Genomic DNA, 13,027 nt, shown 5'->3' with positions numbered 1-13,027 from the left:
CTGCTTTTAGCTGACTGCTGGGACAAAACACCATTGCCCAGGCCCTTTATCTTCCCAGTGACTTGAGAATGTTTCGTTGCACCTTTGCATGTCCTCAACCAGAATAAATGAGAACAGTCTTCTTAATGTGCCAACCAGCAGGTTCTTTTCTTCTAATCAAGTCCATATGCTGTTTGTGACTCCCTTTCTGGAATGTAAAAATAACCCCATTACCAACTCCTCCTTCTAGTAGCCTTTTCTCTGTAGCCAAGTTAATTCCAAATAGAACATCTGGAAATTCTATTTTGTTGCCTAATTTAAACCAGACTAAAACCAATCTGCATAAAAGTTTATGAACTTTCTAGGGCCTCACACCTTATATTTTCCCATCTGCAGAAGCCTGCAATTTGGAAGCTAGAAGAGGAGGGATTTGGCCATCTCTTTCTCTAGGACTGCGGGGAGTGTTTGTAAGCTTTGTGCACTGGGGCAGGGAATTGGGTTGGCAGTATGGTGGGTGGGTGGAGGGAGAGGGAAATGAGGGCAATGGATAGAGCTGTACTTCCTTGTGCAAAAATAAATCTGCATAGGTTAAAGGTCTTTTAACTCTAAGCTAAGGTGATAGGTGGCAGAAGGGGCTTGGGAGAGGGAGAGTGCTGGGAGAGGGAGAGTGCTGGGTGAGGGAAGAAAAATGGAGTGTCAGCCAATGGGAGAGGGGGATGGGGAAGGAGACATACATCACCAAGGATAACTGGAGAGGTGCATTTCAACAGCTGCCCATCGAAGCCAGTGGCTCAGGACTTGGGGAGAGGCTAAAGGGTTCTTGTCTTTGTCATTAGCTTGAATAGGGATCCCAGGTGAACTGAATGGAGGGGGAAGTCCAGAAGCAAGGGCCAGGGGAGACTCTTTGTTAGCCTGGATAGAGAACAGGAAATAAAATGAACTCTAGATATTTTAAGCAAGAGTCCATATAATCCCATTCAAAATGGCAGCAGGCTTTATTTATTTACTTATTTTTGGAGAAATTGACTAGCTGATTCTAAAATTTACGTGTGGAACAGCAAAGTATGTGTGCTAGCCAAACAGCTTTTGGAAAGAAGAATGAAATTAGAGCACTTGATTTCAAGTTTTCCTATAAAGCTATGGTAATCAAGACAGTACGGTATTAAGCAAGAATAGACATATCATGTTTTGAGCGGAAGGAAATCTCATAGAATTGTTGTTGTTTCATTGCTCAGTCATGTCTGACTCTTTGTGACCCCATGGATTCTAGCCTTTCAGGCCCGTCTGTTCAGGGGATTCTCCTGGCAAGAATACTGGAGTGGGTTGGCATTCCTTTCTCCAGGGTATCTTTCTGACTGGATTGATCTTTCTTTCTGGATTGAACCCTGGTCTCTTGCTTTGCAGGCAGCTTCTTTACCATCTGAGCCATCAAGGAAGCCCTGTGTTACTCAAAAGATATGTCCAAATCCTAACTCCTGGTTTGTGAATGTAATTGTGTTTGGAAATAGAGCGTTTGCAGATGTAATTAAGGTATAATCTTGAGATGAGACTACCTTGGATTGCAGTGAGCCCTAAATCCAATGACCAGCTTCCTTATAAAAGAACATGAGGACACCCAGAGAAACATAGGAAGAAGGCCACGTGAAGACAGAAGCAGAGATTAGATCAGAATGATGCTGCCACAAGCCAAGGAATGTCAGAATGTTAGGGTAGGTGGATAAAGTAATATAATGTCAGGAGCCTCTACCAGAAGCTGGAAGAAGCAAGGAAGTAGCATCCCCTAAAGCCTTTGGGGAGAGCCCTGCCAACACCTTGATTTCAGACTCTGGCCCCTGGAACTATGAGAAAATAAATTTCTGTCTAGTCATAACCACTGAGATGTAGTATTTTGTTATGACAGCCTGAGGAAATTAATGCAACAGATAAGGAGATAGAGCTCTCCTTGATGGAAGAAATTTTCTTTGAGTTTTTGTTGGGTTGTCTTTTTAGAATTTATAATTGGTTTGCAGGCACCCTGGTTTTCGTCTTTTGAGATTGAGCATTCAACCTTTTTTCATGTTTTTTATTTAAAATAAAAGCATTTTTTCTCTCCATGAACTTCTTCCTAAATTTCTCTTGCTAATCCAAGTCCTATACCATGGAAGAACCCTGGAGAAGGAAATGGCAACCCACTGAAGTATTTTTGCCTGGAAAATCCCATGGACAGAGGAACCTAGTGGGCTACAGTCCAGGGGGTCGCAAAAGAGTCAGACATGACTTAGCAACAAAATGACAATGAGGAAGAGTAGGAAGATGTGGGCTGTAGGGTCAGATAGCTGCGGGTTTAGGCACTGACTCTGCTGTGGGAACTTGGGCAAGTTGCTTAAATTCTCTGGGATTTGTTTTCCTCATCTGTGAAAACAGAGATGATCTCAACATGTCTTTCATAGTGTGGGTGAATAACGTAACATACATATCTAATATGATGTAGTATTCTCATTCTTTATCCCTTTCCTTCAAGACCAAAGTCAGGACCCTCTTCCAGGAAATTTTCTCTCTGAGGAAAATTAGCTCCAAAGTCTTTTCCTTGCAGTAAAAACAGCTCCCCTTGAGCATACGCTGTGCGTGCTATTCCCCAACGTATATAGACCTCACCAGCTACCTCCTATCCTGGGAGGGCCAAGCAACAGTCTCCACTTCTGCTTCCTGTTTTTCTTTATCAGCATCTAGCACAGGGCTAGTGTGCACATGCACACACACACAACCATACCGAAGGAGCCACAAGGAGGTGTAACCCTGAGTGGATAGCAAAGCCTCTGCCCAGCCACTGGGGATATGTGTCTTTACCTCCTGAGCCCCATTTCCTGAGAGTGCCTGTGCAAAATCTCAACCTGGAAATACTCAAGTAGGAACAGGGTATCCCTAGGAGACACAGTGTAGAAATGAGGGCTGTACCAGTGGAGTAGAAGTTTGTTAGTACTTACCTCTCTCTGTTGCAAACACAGTAAATTCTTTAAAAAAAAGAAAGAAAAAAAAAGCCTGTCACTTTTGCCCCATTTCTCAGAGGCTTGTGCACAGACTCACTGAAGTCGAGCCTCATTACGAGGACTTTATTAAGCTTGCAAAACAGACGGGAAGAGCAGCGTGAAGCACACAGAGCTCAAGTTGCCAAAATAAATGAACAAAGCACCTCCTGATGCCTGGGCCCCTCAGGGACGTCAGCCCAGGAGACCTCGAAGGCTATTAGGATGCAACTTTATTAACTTCACTCAGGCACGTGGCAGTTAGCCTGGGGCGGCTCCAGCAGCTCCTGGCTGGAGCACGAAATCCAAGTTCAGGACTCCTCCTCAGCCCTGTCCTGATGCTCACTGCCCTGCCCTAACACCGTTGCTGTTGTAGTCCACTTGGGCCTCTCACTTCAAGGCCCTGGGATCAGAGGGTCTGTTGGGAGCATCCTTTACTTTGACGTGCCTCTCACTTGCCTGTACACCTACAGCCAAGCCATACTGAAGTGGAGAGGGGTAGGAGAGGGAGAGAGCCTGCAAGGATAGATCACTTTTGGTCAGTATTCTTGTCACACCAGTCTGCTCAACCATTACCCACTCCCACTCAGAATGGTCCACATGCTTGTAAGAGGTGAGAGGGAGTTACCCTAGGATGCCTTTGTCTTCAGGGAGAGTTACTGGGAAAGTCATGTCACCTCTGAGCCTCTCTGTCATCATCTATGAAACGGGACACACATGAACCCCAGCCCAGCACCTGGCATGTAGCAGGTACCTGCCTGTCAATCCTCCTTGCCTCTTCCTCTCCCATCAGGAGCTGCTCTGGGCAGGGGAACCTAGGTGCATGGGGAGCTGTAGGCTGGATGGGGCACTGCCAGCCTTGACCTCTCTCTACAGCCATGTGTGCTCTGAGCTGCTCTAAACACTTTACAAAACATCTGCTAGTTTCAGCCCATACTTCCCTGGGGGACTGTATGGTCCCTGTTGCCTTGAAACAAAGGATTTACCCTTTGAGATAGCAGTGTTGAAAGGGACTTTGGGCTGCCCAAAGGTGCCAGCCCCCTAAGGTATCTCCTCTTGAATCTCTCTGAAGCCTTTGAGTTTGGACTGTGATGAGACAATGATGGGGTGAAGAAGGACCTGGATCAATCCCACAGGGATGTACTGGACAGGGAGGAAGTCTGGCCTAGATGGGGGAGGGTTATATGTGTTCCCACAACTGTCTGTCAGGGGGGGCACAGCGAGGGCCAGAGATGGCCTGGCTGACATCGTGGTGAATAGGAGACCCAGCTTGCATTCTTCCCCACACTGAAGGTTCTTGCTCCACCTTAATGGACACAGTTGATTTCACTGATGGTTTTCTGGGCTTGTTTAAGTCCAATGTTGGTGAATTCACATTCACCTTCATGATTTTCTGCTACCAAGCCTGGGGGACCAAGCAGACTAGAATGTTCTTAGGGAAGGTGACTGGAGAAGAGGAAGTGCATTTTCTAGTACTACTTCCACAGACTAGAAGTCTAAAACTAGAAATGGCCCTGAGGGTTTTTTCAAAAACAATCTTAATAATAAAAAAGAATCATAGGACCTCCAACACAGATGCACATCTTCATGAGAAAGTGATTTTTTTTTTTTTTTTACTTACTGGAAATTTAGGTCATTAATGCTTCTCTTCATGCTACCTCTGTCCTGGTTGCATCTAGAAATAATTTTCTCTGAAGAGTGATCAGTTGAATGCTAAACAGGGCAAGATCCTTAAATTGTCCTTTTGTCTGAAGCACGTGAGCTTGAGAAACTGAAAGAGGGTGCTGTGACTCCCAGCTCCCTGAAAATTGACTGAAGCTTCAGGAAGCTAATTGCATTTGGAAAACTAAGGACTCAGCCTGGTGCTTCCTTCAGTTGAGCCTAAGCATAGCTTTCAGGACCCACCAGCTAAGTCCAGCTCAGCTCCAATCAACAGCATCTTCTTTAGCAGAGGGGTCCTTCGAGCATGCTCACTTTGGCAATAATAGTTCCACATAGTGCCTTGGAGATCAAACCAGTCAGTCCTAAAGGACTATGCATTAGTTGCTCGGTCATGTCTGACTCTTTGTAATCCTGTAGACTATAGCCCTCCAGGCTCCTCTGTCCATGGGATTCTCCAGGCAAGAATACTGGAGTGAGTTACCATTCCCTTCTCCAGGGGATCTTCCCAACACAGGGTTAGAACCTGGGTCTCCCATATTGTAAGCAGAGTCTTTATCATCTGAGCCACGTGGCTCAGCTAATCCTAAAGGAAATCAACCCTAACACTCACTGGAAGGACTGCCGCTGAAGCTGAAGCTCCAATACTCTGGCTATCTGATGTGAAGAGCCTGGAAAAGCCCCTGATGCTGGGAAAGATTAAGGGCAAGAGGTGAAGGGGATGACAGAGGATGAGATGTTTGGATGAGATCACTGATTCAATGAACACGAACTTGGGCAAACTCCGGAAGATGGTGAGGGACAAGGAGGCCTGGCTTGCTACACTCAAAGGGGTCTCAGCAAGTCGGACCCAACTTGGTGACTGAACAGCAATAGTGCCTTGGAGCTCTGGTTTTCTGTAGTGGTATCTGATCCAGCAGTCCTTGTTGGCAAACCATTTCACAAGTGGGACCACGGACTGCATTAGGGAAGCTATAAGATCTGTCTGGCGCCACACAGAAGATTGGGGTTGAACACAGAAAGAGGATCTGAGGCCCCTGTCTGTGACCCCCCATCCCCACAACCCAAGACTGTCCATGTCACCAAACAGGCAAACTCAGCCCAGGTTGGACAGCTTTAGCTTGTTCTTGCTCAATTCATCTACTCAGTTTAACAGAAGAGGACAATTTTGGGGGATGGCTATAGAACATGTTGAGCTTGACTGATCTGGAGTGTGTTCCTAAAGATGCTTCGTTTGGTAATGGTGGTAATTGGTGATGCTAGACCTATTTTCATCCTTAAGCAACACTGCAGGGAGAAGCGTGCACTCGGACAGAGTATCAGCTTCTAAGTGTGAAGCAGTTATTGAATGCTTCCCACCATACAGATGTCTATAAAATAACACGTATATATGTGGGCATGAGGTTTCAAAAGCCATCTGCTCTTTCATTCTTCTTGGAGGCAGTCTTTACTTAAGTTGTTCAAGACAGAAGTGTCATTTTCATTCATTCTCCCTTTTTAAAGAGTGTCAACGAAAGAGAGTCCTTAACATCTGTGGGTCAACAGCTTTAGCATTTAACAACCCTCATGGTCAGGAAATTAATCCTGACATTTAACCTAGATTCTTCTTGTTGACTATTTCCTCCATTCCGGGACTCAGTGGAGTGAGGAACAGCTGCTCACCATTCTTCCTTTGCTCTACCTGCTCACAAATGAAAACTGCCACAACCTCTCTCTTCATCCTTTTCTCCAGGCTCAAGAGTAACAATTCACTTGAGGGTTTTCCCTTTCTTCCTAGGACCTGTTTGCAAATTTATTCTAAATCTTTTCCATATTCCCCACATCATTCTTGAACTGTGATAGTTCAAAGCAATCCTGATTAAGTGGTCCTATTTTATCCCAGACCATGGACTATGTTCTTTCTCTCCACTCCCAGGCAATCCCCTCCATTAAAAACAGCCTTATCCAAATGACTTGTGTTATACCTCTATATGCTTGTTGTCTGCTATGGTTCTCTGCTTTTCTTATATGTGCCCATGGTGTATAGTTTCCCTACCTATTATTTCTTTATCCTGAGTCTGAATTGGTTTTTTTTTTTTTTTTTAAAGAATCCTGCTTAACATATTTCCTTGCTCAATCAAATCTTGAAGATTACAGCCATGCCTGCAATATGGCCCACTGATGTTAGATGTTACAGAGGATTTTCTCATATTTTCTTTTTGTACTTACAGATTACTTGCATGCATATACCCTTGTGCTTTCAAAGTTGAAAACAAAAATAATAGTAGTAAGCACTTGGTGAATACCAGGGGAGTACAGATCTAAGTTCTTTCTCTCAAAGGTTAAGATTTTTTGATTGTACAGGATGTTTACATATAGCATTTTGAGAGCCTCACTTAAGATGGAATACATCCAGGGCTGGCCTGTGTGGTAACAGTGATGGTGAGGAGAGTGAACGTTTGCTGGGCCAACTATATAGTAAGCATGTGCTAAGCATATTATATAACTCAATTGAAACAGATAGTTAACAAAATTAAAATTCCAAAAAAAGATAGATTGGTGAGGGATACCCAATCTATCTATCTTATTCAGTGCTATATCCCCAACATTTGGGAGATGCTTAGCATACAGTAGGCGCTCAATTAATATCAGTTACACAAACTTATTAATTAAACATTCCCCTCTGTAACACCTACAGCACGATTTATCTCATCACCTTTCATTCGTTCTCTCCTCTGTCAACAAATATGGTGAGCCTATTGTGCAAGGCACTGTGGAAAATGCTAATATGACTGGGAAGATAGGACGAGGTGTGACTTGAGTTCCACCTAGACTTGGCCCAGATGTCCTTGCCCCAGGTTCATTGCCTTGCTGGTGCTTGCTGGGTTTATGAAGGCTAACATTTCTAGAGACAAGAAAATTGATGGATATTTTTAAGCTGAGAAGTCTTATTCATGTTATAATGGTATGTTGTTTAACATATGACTTCTGTCTTCATGAAGGATCATTAGTGCAGGTGAATTTGGGGCAAGGGGTGGCTTCCCAGGATATGGCCAGATTTTGCAAAATGATTTGCCATTTGACAAGAAAGTAATGGGCAAGGGGTTGTAGACAACTTGTTTTCTTAAGACTCCACATACCTGGGTCCATTTTCATCCATGCCCAATACCTGTATTCAAAAATGGCATAAATTCACACTTTTCTGTGCCAGAAATAGGAAGGAGGGTGAGCCCTCAAAATAGGTTGAGGGTCATGGAAGATGAGGGGGTGACTGTGCCTCCAGGGAGTTGTGGGTCTTTGGAGGTATAAGACATGAAAATAAGTAACAAGACGTGTGGTGGGAGATATGCTAAAATCAGAGCCTTCTATCTGATCCCACCACTCCAGCAGAAGGCAGCTTTCCTCTCCTCTGAACAACCCCTGTGCAATAGCATTACACCTACCTGGTATCTTCTTACATATACATATATATATATATATATATATATATATATATATATATTTGTATATGTGTATGTACTAGTCTATATCTCCTCCTTGGCTGTGAGCTCCTAGACAGCAGGCTTGTCTGCTAAGGTCAGTCTGTCTCCCCAATCATTTTAGCATTTTCCACAGTGCCTTGTGCAATAGGCTCACCATATTTGTTGACAGAGGAGAGAATGAATGAAAGGTGGTGGGATGAGTAGTGCTATAGGTGTTACAGAGGGGCATGTTTAATTAATGTTTGTTTAACTGATATTAATTGAGCACCTACTGTATACTAAGCATCTCCCAAGTGTTGGTGATACAGCACTGAATAAGACAGACAGAAACCTTGCCCCCAGGATGCTTATACTCAGGTTGGGGACATTGCTTCTTACTTGAGGGCTGAGTGGGCTCTACTGTAGAACTGGTTGTGACCTTGGCCTTGGAATATGGAAGGAATTCTGGTGGGTGGCAAAGGGTGAAGAGGTCATTTTAGGTGCAGGGTGTGAGCACAGCCTGAAGTCAACTATGTACATTTCTATCACATGAACACGTGAGACATGACAGCAGATGACCTCACTACAGATTTTGCTGTCTCCCTGTGAGTACGCTTTACTATAAGAAGACAACGTGGGGTCCATGCACTGATTCTGAAACTGAGAGAGAGGTAGAAAAGGAAGATAACTATTTATTGGGCTGGACTTTTTTCATTTACTCTGCACAGTGGTCCTGCAAGTTGGTTATTGCATCTTCCTTTTGCAGAAGAGGAAACTGTTGCCCAGAGAGGATGTATAATTTGCTTAAGGTCACAGTGAAAAGTGAAAGTGTTAGTCTCTCAGTTGTATCCAACTCTTTGTGACCCCATGGACTGTAGCCTGCCGGGCTTCTCTGCAATGAGATTCTCCAGGCAAGAATACTGGAATGGGTTGTCATTCACTTCTCCAGGAAATCTTCCCGACACAGGGATCAAACCCAGGTCTCTCACATTGCAGGCAGATTCTTTACCATCTGAGCCACGAGTGAAGACCCTGAAGGTCACAGAGTAGGATCTAAATCCAGCTCTGACTCCAAAATGTGCACTTTTGACACTTTACCACTAAAGCAAAGGTTTGAACCAACAAGCAAGCAAATAACAAGCTGAATCTCTTCTGATGAACCTCTTGTTCCTGGTGCCTGCTTTACAAGAGTCTTCCTAGGAGTTCAGTTCTCACCATGCCATGATGACTTTATTCTCTTTCAAGTTCTTGGTAGCTGGAAGCTGGATGACTCTGCTCAGGGTTCATGCCTATTCTCAAATGTTAGCTAGAGGCAGTGAGGTCCATGGGAACTCCTCCAGGTTATAAATGATGACTACAGGGGAATTCACATGGGAGATTAGGAGGGACAGGAAAGGAATGTCACCAGACCCAACACAAAGTCATGGGGAGAGTGGGGAAGACTTCCTCCCATGCTTTCTTAGACTGTTTGGATGAAATCATGGAGCATTCTCATGAGTTTTGTAATGGTTACACCCAATGGGACACTTCCTTGATTTTCTCTAGTTTTCTATTCTTTTTCTAGAAGCATTGATCTGATCCATCTCTTGAATTTCATTAGCCTCAAGATTGTCTGAAGACTTGGAAACTGTTTTACTAGCCCTTCAGTTTTAGTTTTCCTGGGAATAAGCATATAAACTATTTTTCAAATAGGAGCTCTGATCACTGAGGCTGGATCTCTGCATCATATTTCCTGTCCCTCCATTATAGCTGGGTAGAGCCTTGAGATTTAAGTTTTCTCCAGTGGAATGTGAGCAGAATGGCCATTTCTTCCTGACCCATCAAACCTCTCATGCTTTCTTTCCTGTTCTCATTGGCTGGAAGAGTGAAGACCAGGGCTGCCTTGAAAACCTCTTGTCAAAGATGACAAAGCCTCTGTTGGCCTGGATCACTGAATGACTGTGTGTAGTAGAGCTACCCTCCAATATGCAGCTTGTCTCTGGACCACTATGGTAAACTTCTGTTGTGTTCCAGCCATTAGACCTCTTGGGTGTGTTGGTTACAGCTGTTTAGCCTACCAAACTGGATTCATTCCTTACAGCTGCTGTAACAAAATTTTCCTTGGAATGGAACTCAACCACTTTCTGTCTTCCCAAGGAGTTACCGCAGTTTCTGTGATAGATTCTGGGGTTACCAGTCTCCTTCTCTCTTCTGGGTTGGACTCAGGGAGGCAGCTGGCACCTTAAGCCAGTTAAATATACTGTCCAGCAAAATAGAAGCCTGTGTGTACATATTTATTACTTTAGTTCCTCCTCCATTCCATGGCTCCCCATAAATGAGGAAATTTTAGAAATAGAGGTAGACTGTAAGATAAAATAAGAGGAAAAGTTGGAATGTAGAAATGCCTATAATAAATCTGGTGTCACTTTTAGAGATCATCTTGAGAATCCTTGTAGCCAAAGAAAAAAGTAACCAAAGAACATGACTGATTATGAAAATGAGCAGGTTGATCCTTAGGAGAAGCCCAGCTTTCTTGGCAAGGAGGTCTGAACCCTTATCTCCTGTGATCCTCGGTGCTATTTGTACACTAAACACACAGTGACTGCATAGTATACATTTTCAGTTCAGTTCAGTCACTGAGTTGTGTCCGATTCTTTGCGACCCCATGCACTCCAGCATGCCAGGCTTCCCTGTGCATCACTAACTCCCAGAGCAGGCAAATTACATTTTTACTTATTTCTTTTATTTCATTATTTAAAATGATGGCTGTGATGCTCATTAACATATGTCATTAGTTCAGTTCAGTTCAGTCGCTCAGTCGTGTCCGACTCTTTGCGACCCCATGAATTGCAGCACGCCAGGCCTCCCTGTCCATCACCAACTCCCGGAGTTCACTCAGACTCACGTCCATCGAGTCAGTGATGGCATCCAGCCATCTCATCCTCTGTCGTCCCCTTATCCTCCTGCCCCCAATCCCTCCCAGCATCAGAGTCTTTTCCAATAAGTCAACTCTTCGCATGAGGTGGCCAAAGTACTGGAGTTTCAGCTTTAGCATCATTCCTTCCAAAGAAATCCCAGGGCTGATCTCCTTCAGAATGGACTGGTTGGATCTCCTTGCAGTCCAAGGGACCCTCAAGAGTCTTCTCCAACACCACAGTTCAAAAGCATCAATTCTTCGGCACTCAGCCTTCTTCACAGTCCAACTCTCACATCCATACATGACCACAGGAAAAACCACAGCCCTGACTAGACGAACCTTTGTTGGCAAAGTAATGTCTCTGCTTTTGAATATGCTATCTAGGGTGGTCATAACTTTCCTTCCAAGGAGTAAGCGTCTTTTAATTTCATGGCTGCAGTCACCATCTGCAGTGAACATATGTCATTAGGGAACTGCAAATTAAAATAAGATATCATGACTTACCTATTAAAATGATCAAAATCCAAAATGTTGGCAACATCAAATGCTGGCAAGGATATGGGATACTAGGAATTCTTATTCATTGCTGGGGTAAATATAAAATGGCAAAATGACTTTGGAAGACTGGCTGGTAGTTTCTTACAAAACTAAACATATTCTTACCATTTTATCCAGCAATTGTGCTCCTCAATGTTTAACCAAATGAGTTGAAAACTTTTGTCCATAGGAAATCTAGCATACCATACTTATAGTAGCTTTATTCACACTTGACAAAACTTGGAAGCAATTAAGATGTCCTTCAATGGATGAATGAATAAGCAAACTATGGTGCAGCATACAATGGAATATTAGTCAGTGATAAAAAGAAATGAGCTTTCAAGCCACAAAGAGACATGGAGGAAACTTAAATGAATATGGCTAAGTGAAAGAAGCCCATCTGAAAAGGTTACGTACTATATGATTCCAACCATGTAATGTTCAAGAAAAGGCAAAATTATGGAGCTAGAGAAAGATCAATGGTTTTGCCAAGTCTGGGGGTTGAGGAGGAAGGGTGGGATTAATAGGTTGGAGCACAGGGGATTTTCAGGGCAATGAAGCTATTTTTCTATACAATACTATAACATTCATCAAACAGGATGTATAATACAAGGCATGAATCCTCATGTAAACTATGGACTTCAGTTAATAACAGTGCATCAGTATTGGCTCATCAATTGTAACAAATGTACCACACTAGTGCAAGATGTTAAAAATAGGGAAAATCAGGATGTGTGAAGTGGTTTATGGGAATTTGTATTTTCACTCAATTTTTTTCTGTAAATCTAAAACTTCTCAAAAAAGTCCATTAATCAGAAAAAAAGATGCATTTGTAGATACTCCTAGAATTGCAAGACACTGGGGAATGGACTTGGCACCCCCAGCTGTGACAAAGTCTTCCTTTTCTTGTACTCGTTTCATAGGGCCAAGGACCCTGCAGGCTTCCAGAAAAACCTTGCTGACTTACCTCCAGTGAGGGAGCCAGGTCCCACCCAAGGAGGACAAGCCAGGGGGTGGGGGAACTAACATAGAAAAAAGGCGCCCCTTTAGTCCCTTCTCAAGGCTGCATATTTTACTCTCAGGCAGGATCTTTTAATAGCTTTTCATCTATTACCTAACCAGTGTTATAAAAGTGTCACTTTTAGAGAACATATTCAGCTTGCCTAGGGCAGCAATCCCCAACCTTTTTGGCACCAGGGACTGGTTTCATGGAAGACACGTTTTCCACTGACCTGGGAGGGGGGATGGTTTGGGGATCATTCAAGAGCATTACATTTATTGTGCACTTTATTTCTATTATCACTATATCAGCTCCACCTTAGAACATCAGGCATTAGATCCTGAGGTGGGGGACCCCTGGTCTAGGGGTTTATTATAACTCCCATTTTGTAGATCAGTAAGGCAATGGCACCCCACTCCAGTACTCTTGCCTGGAAAATCCCATGGACGGAGGAGCCTGGCTGCGTCCATGGGGCTGCTGAGGGTCGGACACGACTGAGCGACTCCACTTTCAC

This window comes from Bos indicus x Bos taurus, chromosome 2 (genome assembly GCF_003369695.1).
Source record: "Bos indicus x Bos taurus breed Angus x Brahman F1 hybrid chromosome 2, Bos_hybrid_MaternalHap_v2.0, whole genome shotgun sequence".
Lineage (NCBI taxonomy): Eukaryota > Metazoa > Chordata > Mammalia > Artiodactyla > Bovidae > Bos > Bos indicus x Bos taurus.
Note: the sequence above shows the minus strand (reverse complement) of the source record.